General features: G+C 48.0%; 1 protein-coding gene across 1 annotated transcript in view; it reads right to left on the bottom strand.

The window, feature by feature from the left end:
* The window catches only part of LOC125954946 (nyctalopin-like), an 81,286-nt gene that overhangs the window by 33,486 nt on the left and 32,009 nt on the right, over positions 1–15,791 (bottom strand). The window contains exon 2 of the mRNA XM_049685656.1: positions 13,443–13,869. The gene's annotated coding sequence lies outside the window, so the exon portion shown is untranslated. The remainder of the gene's footprint in view (positions 1–13,442; positions 13,870–15,791) is intronic.

Here is a 15,791-nt window from a genome sequence, read left to right as displayed (position 1 = left end):
CGACAGCGTCACAGCACTCTTCGTGAATAATCAATTTAGTGACGCTTGGGCTACACCTCAAACGTCCAGTCTACTCGATCGCTTTAGGCGCGCCGCTTTCTTCGGTCATCATCATGTTGTTCATGTTGCGTGGCATCGCAGCATGCTAGTGCGCGGCCTGGGATATGTTTTTCCCCGGCACCGCCAGTATTACGTTGACCGTCGTTGGTCGCGGCCGTGAGCATATCGCATATGATTTGCCACTCCCAAAACGCGGGGGGAGAGAAGAGAAACCGGTCTCGTGACGCAGCAGCAGCGGCAGTGTAGGTAGAACCGAGTCAAATTTCAATTTCACGCACATTAGCCGCCTCGACTGGCACGGCTCAGGGATCAAACATCAACGCGGTGCGGCTCACGGGCCACTTTGACCACAAGCGATCCAACGAAACCAACCTCGTGCCGTCCGAGCGCGATATTAGAAGGTAAATAGTGCAGCAAACGAACTGCAACGAACGAACTGCACACGGCGCCGTTCCGTGGCTCTGGTGGTGATTGTGCACCACCCTTGGCCATAATCAAAAACCCGTCCGCGCCACTCACACACAAGCAACGGTCCGGTGGTTTTGGTTGAGTTCCTTTTTCCACGAATCCACCTGGGGTTTGGGTTTGGTGGGGAAGGATGGAAATTGTAAGTGAAAAATGAAAGCTCATCATGAATATAAATTGAGACAGTTTGAGGAAAAACTGGCGAACAAGAGTGTACCACAAAAAAAGGGAAGGGCCCCCGGAAAATGCCTTCAACAGACTGTCCGTTCGTCAGGAACCGTGCAGCCGCAGCAGCAGCAACAGCAGTAGAACCTTTCACATCAGGAACCGTTCTCCGTCCAATTCACCTTTCGTCGCCACGGGTCACGGGCAACGGCCAAGAGCGAAATCCTCAAAAAAAAAAAACCCTCCCAAGCTCCGAGGAATTCCTGCGCTGGTCGGAAAATGGCCGGAAAATTCTGCCCTTTCTTCCCTTTCTTTTTTCTTGCTTGCTTCTTTCCATCAACTTTTCTTTTTATTAAGCGTAAAATAAACCGCCATCATCATCAGCAGCAGGAGCAGCAGCAGTAGCCCGTGTCCAGGGCTAGTAGCAGCAGCAACAACAACGGGCACTACATTATGAATCCTTGCCACAGGCCTTGTCCTGTCGGTTCGCGTGATCATTAGAGGCGAAGCTGAGCTCGGGCTGCATCGGACGGATGAAACGGACTTCCGATTCCAAGCAGTAAAGACGAGAGTAGCCGAGGAAGGGAAAGGCTGAGAGGTGTAGAGTAAATTAGATTGAAACGGATGACGTCCTAACCGAGCGTCATCAAGAAGTGGTCGTCGTACCGGCGACCGAGGCGAGATGCACTGTATCCTCTGTTTGCGACTCTGAAAAACTTAAAAACTTACTTCTCGACGTTGGTAGAAGTCCCAAAAGCGCGAGGCGCGAGTTATTTGGAGTACTGTCCCGATGGTAGCAACAACTCGAAGAGACTCCTTGGGGTGAAGCATTGGGAGTGGTGGTAAATGGTGAGCAGAAATTTAATTTTATTTGCAAAAAAAAATCCGCTTCTGCTGAGCCAGCAAGAGCGTGGTGTTGGTGTTGAGCAGCTTCCATTTCTTGTCACTGCCACCCAGTTGAACCTCTCACACTTTTTCTCACTATCTCCGTTGAACGATTTTTTATTTTTTATGATGGCTTCTCGGTATTTGAAAAAAAACCTCTCAACTCCCTCACAACGAACGGTGGTCATTGCGAGTTTGACACTTGAACCGGGGCGGGGGGCTTGCTGGTTGGCGCAATGTTTGTCGAAAAACATCACAATCCGGCTGAAGTGTATCCGTCCAGCGGTGGCTCGCAGGCAGAGTAGGCTTCGCTTCGCCATCAACACCAACGAAGCAGCCGCGAGGTTAAGCCAGAAAGAGGCAACTAAATTATCGCAAAGCAAGCGCTGACCGCTCCATAATGACCACTCCGATGTCCATCAGCTCATCGTGTCGGTGTCCTCGAGGGGCCACTGTTATACATTTTCACCCGCACCAACCCCTGCCGCCCCACCCGAGGGGGGGTTGCGGTCTTCTTTAGGAAATTTAATCTTATTCTTCTCGCAGCACCAGCACCAGCGCCCGTCACGATGACATTCTATCGAGGACATACTATTTCGTTGTCCACAGGCCAGTCAGCGGTGGAGTAGACTAGGCAACGGGCGCGCGCGTGCGAGCCAGGCAGTGAAAACATGATTTTTCTCTTTCCATAATGAGCACAGGCCCGAGTCAGAGTCCGGTTCGAATGAAATCTTTTCCGAGTGGCTTTCAAACATTATGAATTAAATCAAAATACTTTTGCGGAATGAATATTCAACTTCGGGCCGGACAAGGAAAAATGGGAAAACGGAGCACGAACGAGAAATGAGGTTTCTTCTGGCGAAATGCTGAAAAGGCGACTACTACTCGGACGGAGCTTCATTCGTTTTGATGAGATCAAAATTAGGGGAATCATTTCTCATTAAATTGGCCGCTGGACTCGGTACGGTGGGGAGGGAGTTGTGTCTAGTGCTTCAAATTTACATTTACTGTTGTAAAACTCTCCTTGCATCTTGATTATAGCCTTGGTCCGTATTCATGATGTAGCTTCGACGCAGCTTTATAAACAAATACACACACACACACACACACACACGTAATGAGCTAAGCTAATTATCGGACAAGCTATCCCCCCACCCCCTTGTTCGCGTGGCCTCAACCGCCGTTCGCAAATTTGAAAGTTAAATTTTACAGGTTCATTGCACAAAGTTTTGCCCTCTAATTGCCACATTTTGCAAAACATAAACCATTAGCATGGTCAATACACACAAAAAAAATCCACCCGGTCTCGATAGTTTGGCTAGTAACTCCACACTAGGACCAGACGACAAAGACACGGTTCTGGCGCTGGCGGTGGAAAGCTCTCTCCCTCGCTCTGGGATGTCGGCGAGTTCATTGTTATTAAAAAATATAATATTCCCTCACGAATTGAGGGGTGGTGGTGGTCCGCCACCACACAAGCAAGGATAAAACGATGCAGTTTTTCCTTTGTTTGGACCCTCGGCTAAGCACTCGACCCTCGACTCGAGGAAGGCGAAGAGGCACTGTTGCACATTTATCATCGCTCACCAGGCGAACCATTCAACATCCTGGGACCCCACTCCCTGGGAGAACACAACTTCGTTGGCACACGCAAACCCTTGCCCTTGTTCCCGCACCTCCACCGCGTTTGTTCTGCTAATTTTTTCTTCCACCAGAACCACGGTAATCCGCCACGCCGGTGATGGCGTGCTGCTGCTACCCGGATCGCGTGCAACGTCGAATCCAACGGAATGCCAAGAATCGGTGAGCCGGTTGGTTGGTTACTTTATTTTAGCGAAAAAGTGGAATCCCTTTTTTGGAAAACTCTCGCCAGGACTTACACTTCTAATCCGCAAAAGGACAATCCCCACGTCGACGGTTATTGAAGTGAACGGCTTGATTGAATGAACGATTGATTGCCGTCTGCGTCGTGCACCGGCGTCCAGTGTGTTCGACAGCTAACGACTCGAACGAGCGTTCCACTTTGTCCCAAACACACAAACACACGACCACGAATACATAGAGGAATTAAAAGGACCATCATTTTCCATACCCTTTTTTGACGATTGCTGATCGCTAGATAGTCCCACGAAAGTGCCCGGAATGCAATGGCTATACCATCCCATGTTTCTCCTTCCCGCTTCGTGCTCGTCCCTTCGTCTTTGTAATGAAGTAATTATGTGTTAATGTACAGCTTTCGTGATGGGCAATTTAAATAAATTAAATCCACTACTAGCGCGCGCGCGCGAACGGGTAGTGGTCACTACTCATTCCGTGTAGAGGAAGAACTACTTGTGTAGAGGCCACCACTTGACGGTTGGTGCACTAATTGCTGACGCGGATTTATGCCAACCACGGTGCTCGATCTTAGATTTATGAATTGGCTTTGGTTGGAACCGGTTGGCTTTTACTGGAACGGTTTTACTACTACTTCTCACCATGACCTCTTACTTTCAAATCGTGATAATGGCGCAGCCAAAGCTGCTTATGTTTATACGTTTCTAGACGTTTTTCCACTCGGCAATCCTTTTTAACACCCCACCTCGTGTGTGCTGGTCAGCCAGCGTGCAAAGCGTCACGATCACCTTACATAGCAGTAGCAGTGTGTGTGTGTGTGCAGTGAAATGGTGAGCCGTAACTCATAAAAAGCAATCACTCTCTCTAGACTAACGTTAACGAGAAGGACCTTTCTTTCTTTTTTTGTTTCGTGTGTGTCTAATCCAACTTCAGACCTTCCCGGGTCCGGTCACTCCGGAGAAAGGTTTTTTGCACACGTTCGGTTCGGTTACTGGTCCTCGGGCGCCGGCACTGGCCGCAGTATACGAGCTCTAGCTCGGATAGTAATCAATCTTGGCCCGTGGCCTCGCGCTAAGCTAATGAATTCAAACGCTGAGCCCGGGCCGGGAAAGCTCGTCGGGACGGGGCGTGAGGAACACAATTAAGTAATTTTATTCCGCTTTTCCAGCCGTTAATCACGAAGGTATTGTTTCACGATCCGGGTGCCGGGCAAATCGGTGGCCAGGAACGCCGCCGGTCATACGACTCTACCGTACCGAAACCGATCGATACACAACACGCCACTCGGTGGAGCTAATATTTGACATGAAAATTATGGCTCTCGACCGAATGGAGAGAAAGGATTTAGAAGGCGTGTAATGTGTGCTTGTGTATGTGTCGGGTACAGGGGGCTTGCAGGTTGTTATAAATAAGCTCGAGAGGTAAGCGCTTCTTTTTACGAGGTCCACTCAACGACGAGGCAATCGACCGACCGGCGTGATAGGAATCGTAACGAAGTGTTTTAACGAAATGATGGTGATTAGGAGCATGATAAGCGCACGTGAAGCACGTGTAACGGTTATGCGGCAAAAGCGAAGAAGCAGAGGCAGAAACAGTGGAAACTACTAATTACCAGCTTCACTGCAAGCACTAAGTTAGTCCTGGATGGATGGATTGATGGAAGAGATTCCTCAGGTTATCCCCTACAGATTAATGCTTTTCCTCCAAATTATATTACCAGCTGAGCAGGACTTCAACTAAACAATACACACAACACAAAGAGAGCTTCAATTCAATTAGGGAACTAGCATCTACCAACGGACCAAGCTCTTCAAACACTCCAGCGTACGACTGTGCTCCAAAGCACAGCATGATGCTCCGAGCATCGTTTAAAGACTTTTTGGCTGGAAATTGAAAAATTCCCTCCCTGGGGGGTAAGCTCTCAAGGCAAGTGTAGTCGGGCATTGCTTTGCATGCATTCCCTCCAATCTCGACCACTAGAAGCCAGCCAGCGAGCTCGGGGTGCCGGCAAATTGATTTCTTTCTGCATCTTCTGCTCCACAGACGAACGAACGGACCGACGGACGAAACCGAACATTGGACTCTCCCGAGCCAGCCAGCGGTCTCCGGTTGGTTGGTTGGTTGGTTTGCTTTCCTCTTCTGCCGCCGTCGTCGTATCTAAAGTGGCAGTTCAGAAGTGCAAATGATCATCGTGTGTCCGTTGTGAACCAGCGGACCAACTGGCTGGCTCTAGCATCAGGGACCGTGCCGCTGCACCACTCCGAGTGCATCCAGAATGAGGCTGGCAAGTGTGCCAGAATGCCCGAGGATTTGAGTTTTCGGGAGGGAAGAGGAAAATGAAATGCTAACCAAACTACGATGGCGCATCCTTTAAAAGCCAAACCATCCTCCGGAACGAAACAAACTCGGAACGCAGGGGGAAAAGCAAAGAAAGAAAGAAACGGAATAGCCACAACATGGAAATTGGGCACCATTTTCATATTTCGAAATCAACTCTCGCGCAAAACGGGACTCCTTGGCTCGCTCGCTCTCTTGCTTCTTAATGGCGCACCACCGGGACCGGGAACATGACCGGAAATGAAGTACTAACACCCAAGATGCGCCGGACCTGCAGCCGGCGCCGGAGTGTGTCCTCTTTAAAGAGACATTCTGGCGTCAGATTCTTGGCATCCTTTTCGGCAACGGTCAGTCGTCGGTGACCTATGGGTTCTGTGTTTGGCGAGTGTGGACTATTTTCTTCCCTCCGTATCCTGTACATGGGTTCAATACTAGCGTCGCAATACTATTATCCTAAGCTATCCCAGTTACTCCTCTTTTTCTGCCTATGCCAGCCTGTGGTGTGGTCATACTCGACCACCGGGCATAACCGATTGGGCAATTGCGGCATCGGGTTGACCGTATCGCTTAAAGCGCCTGGATCCCGAAAAAAAAAGGTCAACGGCCACATCAGGATGGCCATTTTCGTTCTCTCCTTCTCGGGGGGTTTTTCGTCCCCCGTTTTCCCGTTACTGCAATGCATGGTCGGCCGTAAGCCGAAGGAAAGTAGAATAAATTGCTCGCCTCACTGAGTTTTGCATATTGGCTGGAAGGAATAAATGAAGAAGAAAAAAAAAACAGGCAGAAAACACAGCAAAGGGAAGGGGAAATTCGGGGCCGACGCTAAGATTTTCTTTCACCCTCTTTCACCGCTTTCTTTTCGCTTCCATCTTTATCGATCGAAACGGGGCATGCGGAGTCCGCTGGAGCCTCCAAGACGAGGTCAAATTAATCAAAAAATGATTGACCCGTTTCCACGCGATGGCCGCACAGCAAATTCGCAGCAAATTTTCGTCCAAGTTTGTGGAAAAGCTCCAACACACCAACAACACCCCGTCTGATCCGTCCGCTCGGTCCCTCGGTTGCTTAATCCTTGAATGTCGTGCGTCACGCAATGGCCGCGCCACCACTTCAAGAGGGGTGTCCCCGTTGGCCAGGGCCTCAGCCAATTTGAGGTTCATTTTCACCATTTCCTTGCCATGCGCGAGCGAACGGCGAAACGGAGATCCTGTGTCCTGGCGACAGCCTCGAGGACGCCGGAAAGCGAACGGTAGAATCACTCACGCCGGTTGAGTTATGCCAGGCACGGGGTGGTCGTGCGTTTACAATTAAAACCAACCAACGGACGGGCAGGAGAATGTAGCAGCAGGATTCTAACAAGAAGGATTTCCTGTACTCCGAGGGGGTGACTAGTAGTAGAAATGCCAAATGTTTTCACCCTGTCGGGGTCATTAGGAGAAATGGCTTCACTCAACAAGACGAGCCTGTTTTGTGGGGTTCGTTTGTGTTGTTTTAGTACGCGTACGAGGGTGCTTTTTTGGGGATGCGAAGGAACCTCGGTACTGCTTGTGTTTGTTGTGTTTGGTCTGGATCGCTGGAGGTCGAAAGGTACGTCAACGAACCAAATGGACATTGAAAAGGATATATAAATACGAACCAAATGGACTTTGAAAAGTGTGAACGATCTTCACGAACCCGAGAACCAGGAATTGAATTTTCCATACCAACTTTTACAACGGACACTAACTCATTTTCCGGAAAAACTTTAACGGAGATGAAGTTTCGTCGAAACGAAATTCCCGCGGTAAAAAGGAAATAGTTGGTTGTTCACTAACTTTATCTTCATTTTCTCACTCCTTTCAGGTCCCTTCCAGGAAGCGGTCAATGGAATTGGCATCAATGCTCATCAATACAAGGACACGACGGACCTGCAGCTTTTGCCTGCAAATAGCCACGATAGAGCCCGCAGAAGCAAGTTCGAGTGCTCGAATACTAAATTTAACTTCAGCTTCCTTGTCCATCTATCCATCCATCCATTCGTCCGTCGGTTTAAAAAGCAAGCAACCGGCGATGGTCGCGGCCGCTTATGATTTCCCATGCCTCGTGGTTCGCAGAATGGAAATGTGGAATGAAGCGCAATGCGATGAGAAGCGCAAAAGAGGCAAACCGTTCGATCACTCTCGAGAATGGCAATCGCAGTTGGCTGCATTTCAAGGCAAACTTGACTCAGGCCGGTTCGTCAAGAGTTGAGAAGCTGGAAAGGAAAGCCAGCAAGTGCAGTGAGAAATAAAGAGAGCGAAAGAGCGCTGCCAAAGACCATCGCGCGGATCGGGAAGTGAATTCTATTTTTCCAGCTGTGCAGCAACCCACTCAGCACACCATCAACGGAAGCCGGCGAAGAAGTAGAGCAGGAGAAGGAGCAGAAGCAGAGTAGAAGCTACCGCAAACACACAGCCGCTGCTTTATTGGTTTGTGGCCAAGCTAATCAAATTCGCCTTTTGATTGATATTTTCAAGTTATTTTCTCCACCACAAGCCAGCCGCAGACCAGACCTGGGGCAATAATTGAACTGCCATTGTTCTTACCAGCTGGAATTAGAATTCACGTGGCCGGAAATCGGAAAAGCGAGGGATGAGAGACGCTTTTGCCCCCGGGGCGGGAGCAAGTGTATCCATTTCTGGTCTTGGTCTCGCTTCGCGACCACTTGGCGCGCAAAGTACCTCCTCATCCATTTCACTGTTTAACTGCTCCACTCCTATCGAAGTGGCCGACGGAAAGGACTTGAACTCTGCACTGTCAGTGGCTAGGAAGGATTCGCTTGAAAATTGATTTCCGTTTGTTTTCACACTTTATCTATTTCGCGCAAGTTCCCGGGGAGGGCGCGTAATGCTGACAAAAGACAGAGCGGACTTGTCATGGAATAGTTTGCCTTGTGCGTCTTTCAATGTGGATGTATTCAAGGGAGTATTTTTTTAAATTTAAAGTTAAAACGGATGACCATTTGTACCTCCATTTTATGGCATTTACAACGCGCTTAATCCCTTTTGCTTAACGTTAACATGTGCAAGCTCTTTCCAGGAACTATTTTTCGTGCAAATAGCAATGTCACCACGTCACCGCCACAACCATTAAAACATGCGCAATGATGCCGGCTAGCCATCGTAAAATGGATTTTTCCCATTTTCAATTTTACCATAAACAAACTCCGGTCGAAATGAGTCGCTCTCTCTCTCTCTCGCTGCTCTCCCCCCTTTCGAGTGTCTGGCTATAGTAATCTTCTTAGCCCTCCGGCTTCCCGTGGGGGACAACCAGACAGCAGACTCCCAAAAGGCCAGCATAAAAAAAAACAGCCAGGAAAATAAGCAAACACAGCAGCAGCACACATCAGGATGTGTGCAGCAGCTCCAGCTTCAATCGATTTATTGCAAATGCTGCTGCTGCTGCTACTGCTGTTGCCGTTTGAAGCCAGACCAGCACTCGAAGGCATCCCGAACGGTCGGAAAATGCGAAATTTTCACTTTTATTGGTGCATTGGTGTGAGGTGCTTGGCCGAAATAAAAGCACACACCGAACAGCCAACACAAACACGCGGGACAGACAACCAGTTCCTGGCCAGTGGTGCTGATGGTCGCGCAGCCATGGCCACAACACACACACGGACACACGGACACAACAAGCTGTTCCCGCAGCACAAGAGCACACACATCGCTCTTCCTCTAAAATAGGTGTCTCGGTAGGATTTGGGTTTTTGGTCCGGAAAAATGGCGTTCCATTGCGTACCCCGTAGCCGAGGACACGGTGTACTCGGTTCCTCCTTCCTGGTTGAGTGTGAGTGAGGTTGGTTTGCGCTACAATAAAAATTACCAATAAATTTTTATTACCTTCCCCTCCGAGTGAACGGAGTGCCAGCTGAGACAAAGCGAACGCGTCCTTCATCCCGTTGTTGCCGGGGGGGAGTCTCAAAGCTTCTGCGCAAACACCAACCGGAGTTCCGTAGTAGACGCGGTACGTTTTGCTTTTCCATTTTCTTGGAACGGACCGACGGACCTAGCGCCTCGTCACCGGTTGGTGAATGATTGGAGTCAGTGCCAGTGGCCGGACCCCCTTTTCACTCTTTCGTCATTTTCGTCCCAACCATCCATCGAACCAACCTCTCGAACGAACGAGAAGTTTGGTTAAAAATGTGTTTTCCCTTTTCGCTTTTCCGCGGGGAAAAGACAGACCAGAAGAGAGAGAGAGAGAGAGAGAGAGCGCCTCGGAACACCCTTCGCTAACGGAGCAAGGACCTACGAAGGTCCATTAAATTGATTTATGCACTAAGATTTTAACGTTTTTACTTTCATCCCGCCTCGTTGGAGGGCACCTGCCTGGTCCCTTATTCCGTCCATTGGCCACTCTGGCATGTTTCCCGAGCGCTGGAAGGTGAAAGTGATCGGTCGCTTCCGGTTACGGTTCTAAGCCTCTGGAACGAATGGTGGAACCGGCGTGGAACGGAGAGCGAAAGGATACAGGAACGGCGTGTCCTTCACCTTTCTTTTTTCTTTTTTTGGTCTACAAACCATAAGGTTCCCGTGTGCCCGGTGGAGTGGATACAATCCACTCCGTTATCCAGCACCGTGGCAGCGGAGCGGTAATGAATTTATTAAGATAATTGATATGTTTATCCGGAAGGTATTTGCATAAGAATTGAAAGCCATTGCTCTGTTTATGAGCGTCCGTGTGTGTGTGTGAATACCTTTTTTTTCGTTTCTTTTCAATCTACCCTTTGGATTAATGCCGGTGATTTATGGTACCCCCAAAAAAACACCCGTAGAACTAGATAGAGTCATTTATGGCGATAGTTTTCGGTCCCTTTCGAGGTTTTTGTTGCTTGCACGAGATCCCAAGTGTTATGAAATATGTTGTTACCCATTCAAATATGTTCAATTTTCCCTTAAAAATGTTCCCAAAAGGCCATCCTAATCCACAGCTTAGCTACTGCTACTGCTAATCAATATTACCGACACTATATGGCCGGGCATAAAAGGAAACCTCACAACCGTGTGTGTGTGTGTGTGTGAGTGGCCAATCGGTTTAGATTAGCAAATCCAAGGAAAAACGAATAATGCCTTCCCTTTGCGTTCCCCACTCTGAACTCGTGCTGACCCCCGGAGAGCCATCATGGTCCGTCCATTGAATGCCGTGCGCCATCCTTAGATTTCACTTTCACTAAGCGTTCGCATTAATCGTGGCGGCATCGTCGTGGTCCTTGGAAGGTTTCTTACTCCATTCCGTTCCGGTTTCGGTTGTCATTTTTCAACCTTCAATCAGCCGCCGGGCCGGCCCGGCGTGCGTTTTGCCGGAAGTGAAATCAACAGAGAGAAGCACTACCACCAGTAGCAGTACCACAAGCACCACCACGGTAGCAACAACAGAACAGAACAGAAAAATCGTGAATGGACTGGAATGAACAAACTGACAACATTCCTCTCGCGCCTTCACGCTGTTCCAATGGTGTGGAGGAAAAGGTCCTTCCTGCAGACGCACCAAATGGGGCACTTGGGATTTTCTTGTCCTTTTTTGGAACCGTAGTTTTTGTTGTTGGCGTCCATTCGCTACAGAACGAATGGAAGCACCAGCGTGAATAGCCTCTTGTTCTCTGGCCGCTGATAAATGAGTTCGTCCTGATCGGGCGAGTGTTTCGTTTCGCGAAACAATTATTTACGTTGCGATGCGCAATGCGATGAGGCGAGGGTGTGAGAAAAGTTAAAAGCCGGACCCCCAGAAGAGAGATAGAGAGAGAAAGTGAAGAGCGTGAGTGTGAGTTGATGGAAAAATCCGACGGATTTTCACCGAAGCTCAACCAAAGTAAAGCCTCGTTGTGCTGGTGTATGTGTGTGTGACTTATCATCTGCATGTACTCGCCATGGATGCTTCTCCCTCTCTCTCTCTTCCTCTTTTTTTCGCTCGATCAACTTTCGTTACATTAGCTACTGGTACTGTGTGTCTGTGTGTCCCGGAGTCTCGATCACTGGGCTTACTCTTGATGATAATGTTGGCGAAAAGTTTTTCCTCTCTCTGCGATGGCGCCTCTCCTCACTCCCAGGAGGCACCGGTCGTCGCTTTAACAGGAATTAAAAAGTTCAAACCGAAAACAATACCTACTTAATGCCTTTGCTTGCTTGGCTTACCTACCCCCACCAACACCCGGACTGTTTCCTAATCCTTAACGCTCGAACCGGCGGGCTGGGATTGTTTGATGCCGGTATTTTTTTGTTTCTCCCTCGTGGAGGCTCTAGGAGTCGATTCGTTTCACTTTTTTATGTGTCCGGGAAAGTTGTGTGCCTTTTTTTTTGAGGTTATAGTTTCAAATGAGATTAAACTTGTTTAAAAAAGAAACGTTAGCGTTTCAATAGTTTTTTTTCCCCCGAAAGGCGAAGGATTTTTGGAGCTTCGTTCTTTTATCGTTTCACTTTGTTTTGTTATTTTTTATTCGCGATTGAGATTAATCCTGAAAGGCTCATAGTTTCTAGCCATTGCAAAACGAAACATTCAATAGTTTTTATGTCCTTTTTGTTTTTCAGTTAGTTTTAATGTTTTTACATGTTCCACTGGTCTTAGAGGAACTGGCTGGTATTTGTGGAACGATTGTAAAAAAATCCGATAACATAATGACGATGATGTAGCTTTTTTATTTAAAACAAATCCTCAAATTAAATTCATGGCCAATATTTTGTGTAATAAATTCTTCTAAAACCATTAGTTTGGTCCAACATTCTACAGTGTTCCAACAAGGAACATCCTGTCCATCCCTTTCGCACGCTCACCATCATCACTCAGACAGAGTGTCCCCGTAGTCCTTTCCAGCACAACCGGCGTGTCCCATAAACAGTGAACCGTTATTAATTCTCGGTAGCATCGCGCCCTGTTCCACTCCCAACCCCTCAAAGTGTTCCACTCGCAAGGTATGTCGCTGCTCAATATTTCAACGAGTGGCAAATTGACGGTAATAATTTAATAAAAAAGAAAGGTTAAATTGTAACTGCTACCCTCTCATCACGTTCCCCCCTCCACAAGAGGCCATTTGTGCTTTAAATTTTTTATCTAAACTCCAGCATGGCACCCAACTCCTGTGCCGGTTAGGAACTGGATCCGTCGTCGCGGACGCGGTTTTTTGTGGTCTCCGACGCTACGGGTGCGTTCTTGGCCACCACCCTCGGTAAGGTGAATAATTAATTTCCACGACCAATCGAGCCAAACGATTAATGTGCTGGCCTCGAGGCACTCGAGCGAAGACCCCCGGGGTGCGGTCCTGGTTAGCGTCCCAACCGTTAGGCCGTTTGGCGACAAAATGGCGCACGAGCTAACCAACCTTGGTTTCGCTTTCTTCTCCCCGGGCCCGCGTTTTCGTGAAGTGAATTTCAATAATTAATTAAGCAATTACTCCCTTAAATCAATCCCACCACGCAAGCTTCTAGTCGGAAAAGGGTGCCAGGACAGCGCTATTTGCGAATAAAAAAGGGGTGACCTTCACCAAGGGGTTCCCGAGGGAAATCGCAGTAGGGAAAACTCAATAGAAGTCAGCACGTCAACAACGCGGCCTGAATGGTATGTCCACTCCCTCGCTCGCTCGCTCGCTCGAGCCAAAAGGTCGCTTTTTGGTGAAACTTTTCTGCAACAAACAGAAAAAAACCGGAAAAAGATCCGGCATCGAGACCTGGAAGCGTTCAACTTACCTCGATGTCGCACGATTCGATCCTGGGGTTTCCCCCGTTGTTTCGTTCCGGCTAATGACGGGTGGCCACCGTTTGACCGTGATCTGCCGGTCGTGGACTTCTCGGAAAAGTCGAACTGGTGAAGGAAACTTTACGCGAGTAGCACGCGCACGTGCTGTCAACGGTTCTTCGTCAACGTTTGGAACGTTACTTATTTATGAACTCTCTTCCTCCCTTCGGCCTTTGTCCTGGTTAGGCTCGTTCGTTCATTAGTCACTCGGCACTCGGCACTGGCACTGCGGAACGCCGAACGCTGAAATTCCAACTTTGGCTGGCGTGCACCGGCGGTTCGGTTCCGGGGGTCTCTCTCCGTCCGTGGGAGTGACACAGCCAGCACTAACACACACACACACGTGCACACAGGCACCGGTCTTCACGTTTACACGTCCTGCAAAAGTGGAAAGTAAATGAAAAGTTCGTTAATACACTTCTGCCAGGTTTTTTTTACCAGTTTTTCGACAGACAGTTTGTTTTTTCATTTCGTTTTATTTTTGTTTAATTTCCATATTTGTAATTTGCGTTCCGGTATTCAGGGGGGGGGGGGTCCTTCTCTCTGCCTCTCTACCTCTTTTGACTTCCAGGAGTGTTTGGTTTGGTTTCGAGTTGTTTTAATGAAAATTCCCAGACTGCCCGTTCCCGCGGTGTAGCATTAATTCTCCCTTTTTTTGTTATCCTCCTCTTCTTCCTGCTCCAGCTCTTCAAAAGAAAACCTCTCCAAAAAGCTCTCTACCCTCGCGCACGTAACTTACGCGCCAAGTATTGTCGATGCCCATGGATCGGAAGCGGAACTTTGGCAGGTACTTGGGGCCAACCTGCCTGGCACCCCCCACCCCGGTTTGGCGGCCACACGCGAAGGTAGGCTCGCAAATGAAGACGTTTTTTTGTTCATGCTGTGTTTGGTTTTCCGCCAAGTGGCCACACCGGAAATGGGAAAAAGGGAGGATCCAATGCGCGCTCGCTAGTTCGTTTTGGCATCCGTTGGCGCAAAAGTTCATTCGCGACACAAAAAAAAACCTGTAACAGTAAAAGAGGCAGCGAGCCGCGATTCCGTGCTGCTGTCGCCGCTCACCTTGCGCGCTAATTGGATAGACCCATTTCACATCCGGCTCAAAGTCGTTCTGCTGCGTGGTTTAGTGGCAGCATGGATTTTGAAATTAAATCCATCGACCTAAGGGATAATCCGCCGGTTTGAATGCCCATGCAGGGGCAGGGAGGGGTGCGGTACCTGGTAAGCTCCTCACTCCTCGCGGGGACGGAAGCAAATTGTCACGATTACGCTCGTCAAATCGTTGGCGATAGAGGTAAGCCCACACCTAATGGAGATTAGCACTCGCACGACAGCAGCTCTATCGCGACCAGACATGCTCATTATGGGTGTGCGGGGAAAGGCACATGAAAAGCCTCATTATATTGCCATTTTTCATGGATGCAAGTCGGCGATAATAAAAGAATGGGCTAATTAGTCAAACGAACCGGTTCTTTTTTGGCCGTTCCTAACCAAGTGGTTCTTTTTTGACATTTCAGCGAACATTTGAGAGTTCTTTCGTGCAGTAGCTGGTAGCCTAAGATACTCTAGGACTAATTAAGAATGAGCTTATTCTGGATTCAAAACAAGAAGGAAAATCTACAGAAACTAAATGAGGTTTTCATATTTTTTCGAAATAGTTACCTTTCCAAAATAGTTAAGATTATAGTGTAAAAGTGTTGGATCAATCGAAGCAAAAATTAACAAACATACAACGATTTGAAGAGAGAAGCGGCATTCAGGGCTCAGTGTACTATCATCATTTTAAGGCAGTCTGGCCAAAATCTAGGCTTTCTCTGTTCGACTGATCCATTTCATGCTATGAACACATCATCTGTACATTCATTTAGTATCTTTAGTTCAAATTAATTATTTAATGATCGGTTTTTAAAGCAAACTCATCCGAACCATTTGCTTTTCGCTTCAAAAAATGCTCCCAAAAATTGAAAAAAATCATACTTCTGAAAACAGTTACAAAAAACTGCCCGAAAAATTCATTAATCAACCCAAAAAACATCATATAATCTTTTTCCAGTGACGCTTGGGCCTAAGAGTTGTCATTGATATATGATAAGTATATTTTCTTCAAAATATTACCTAAGATTTGTGGACATTTATCGTTACACATGACATTCGCTATAGAAAGTAAAATTTGAAGGTAATTTAATGAAAAATCTCATAAAACCAATTGCCTTTTGATAACAGCTTCTTATCATTCTCGCTGTGAAGTCACCAACTCTTCACTTCCGAGTCCAGTTAGCAAGAACCAACCCACGTACCATCAC

The sequence above is a fragment of the Anopheles darlingi genome, chromosome 3, assembly GCF_943734745.1.
Source record: "Anopheles darlingi chromosome 3, idAnoDarlMG_H_01, whole genome shotgun sequence".
NCBI classification, from domain to species: Eukaryota; Metazoa; Arthropoda; class Insecta; order Diptera; family Culicidae; genus Anopheles; species Anopheles darlingi.
The sequence above is the reverse complement of the archived record's forward strand: the minus strand, read 5'-3'. Positions and strand labels throughout refer to the sequence as shown.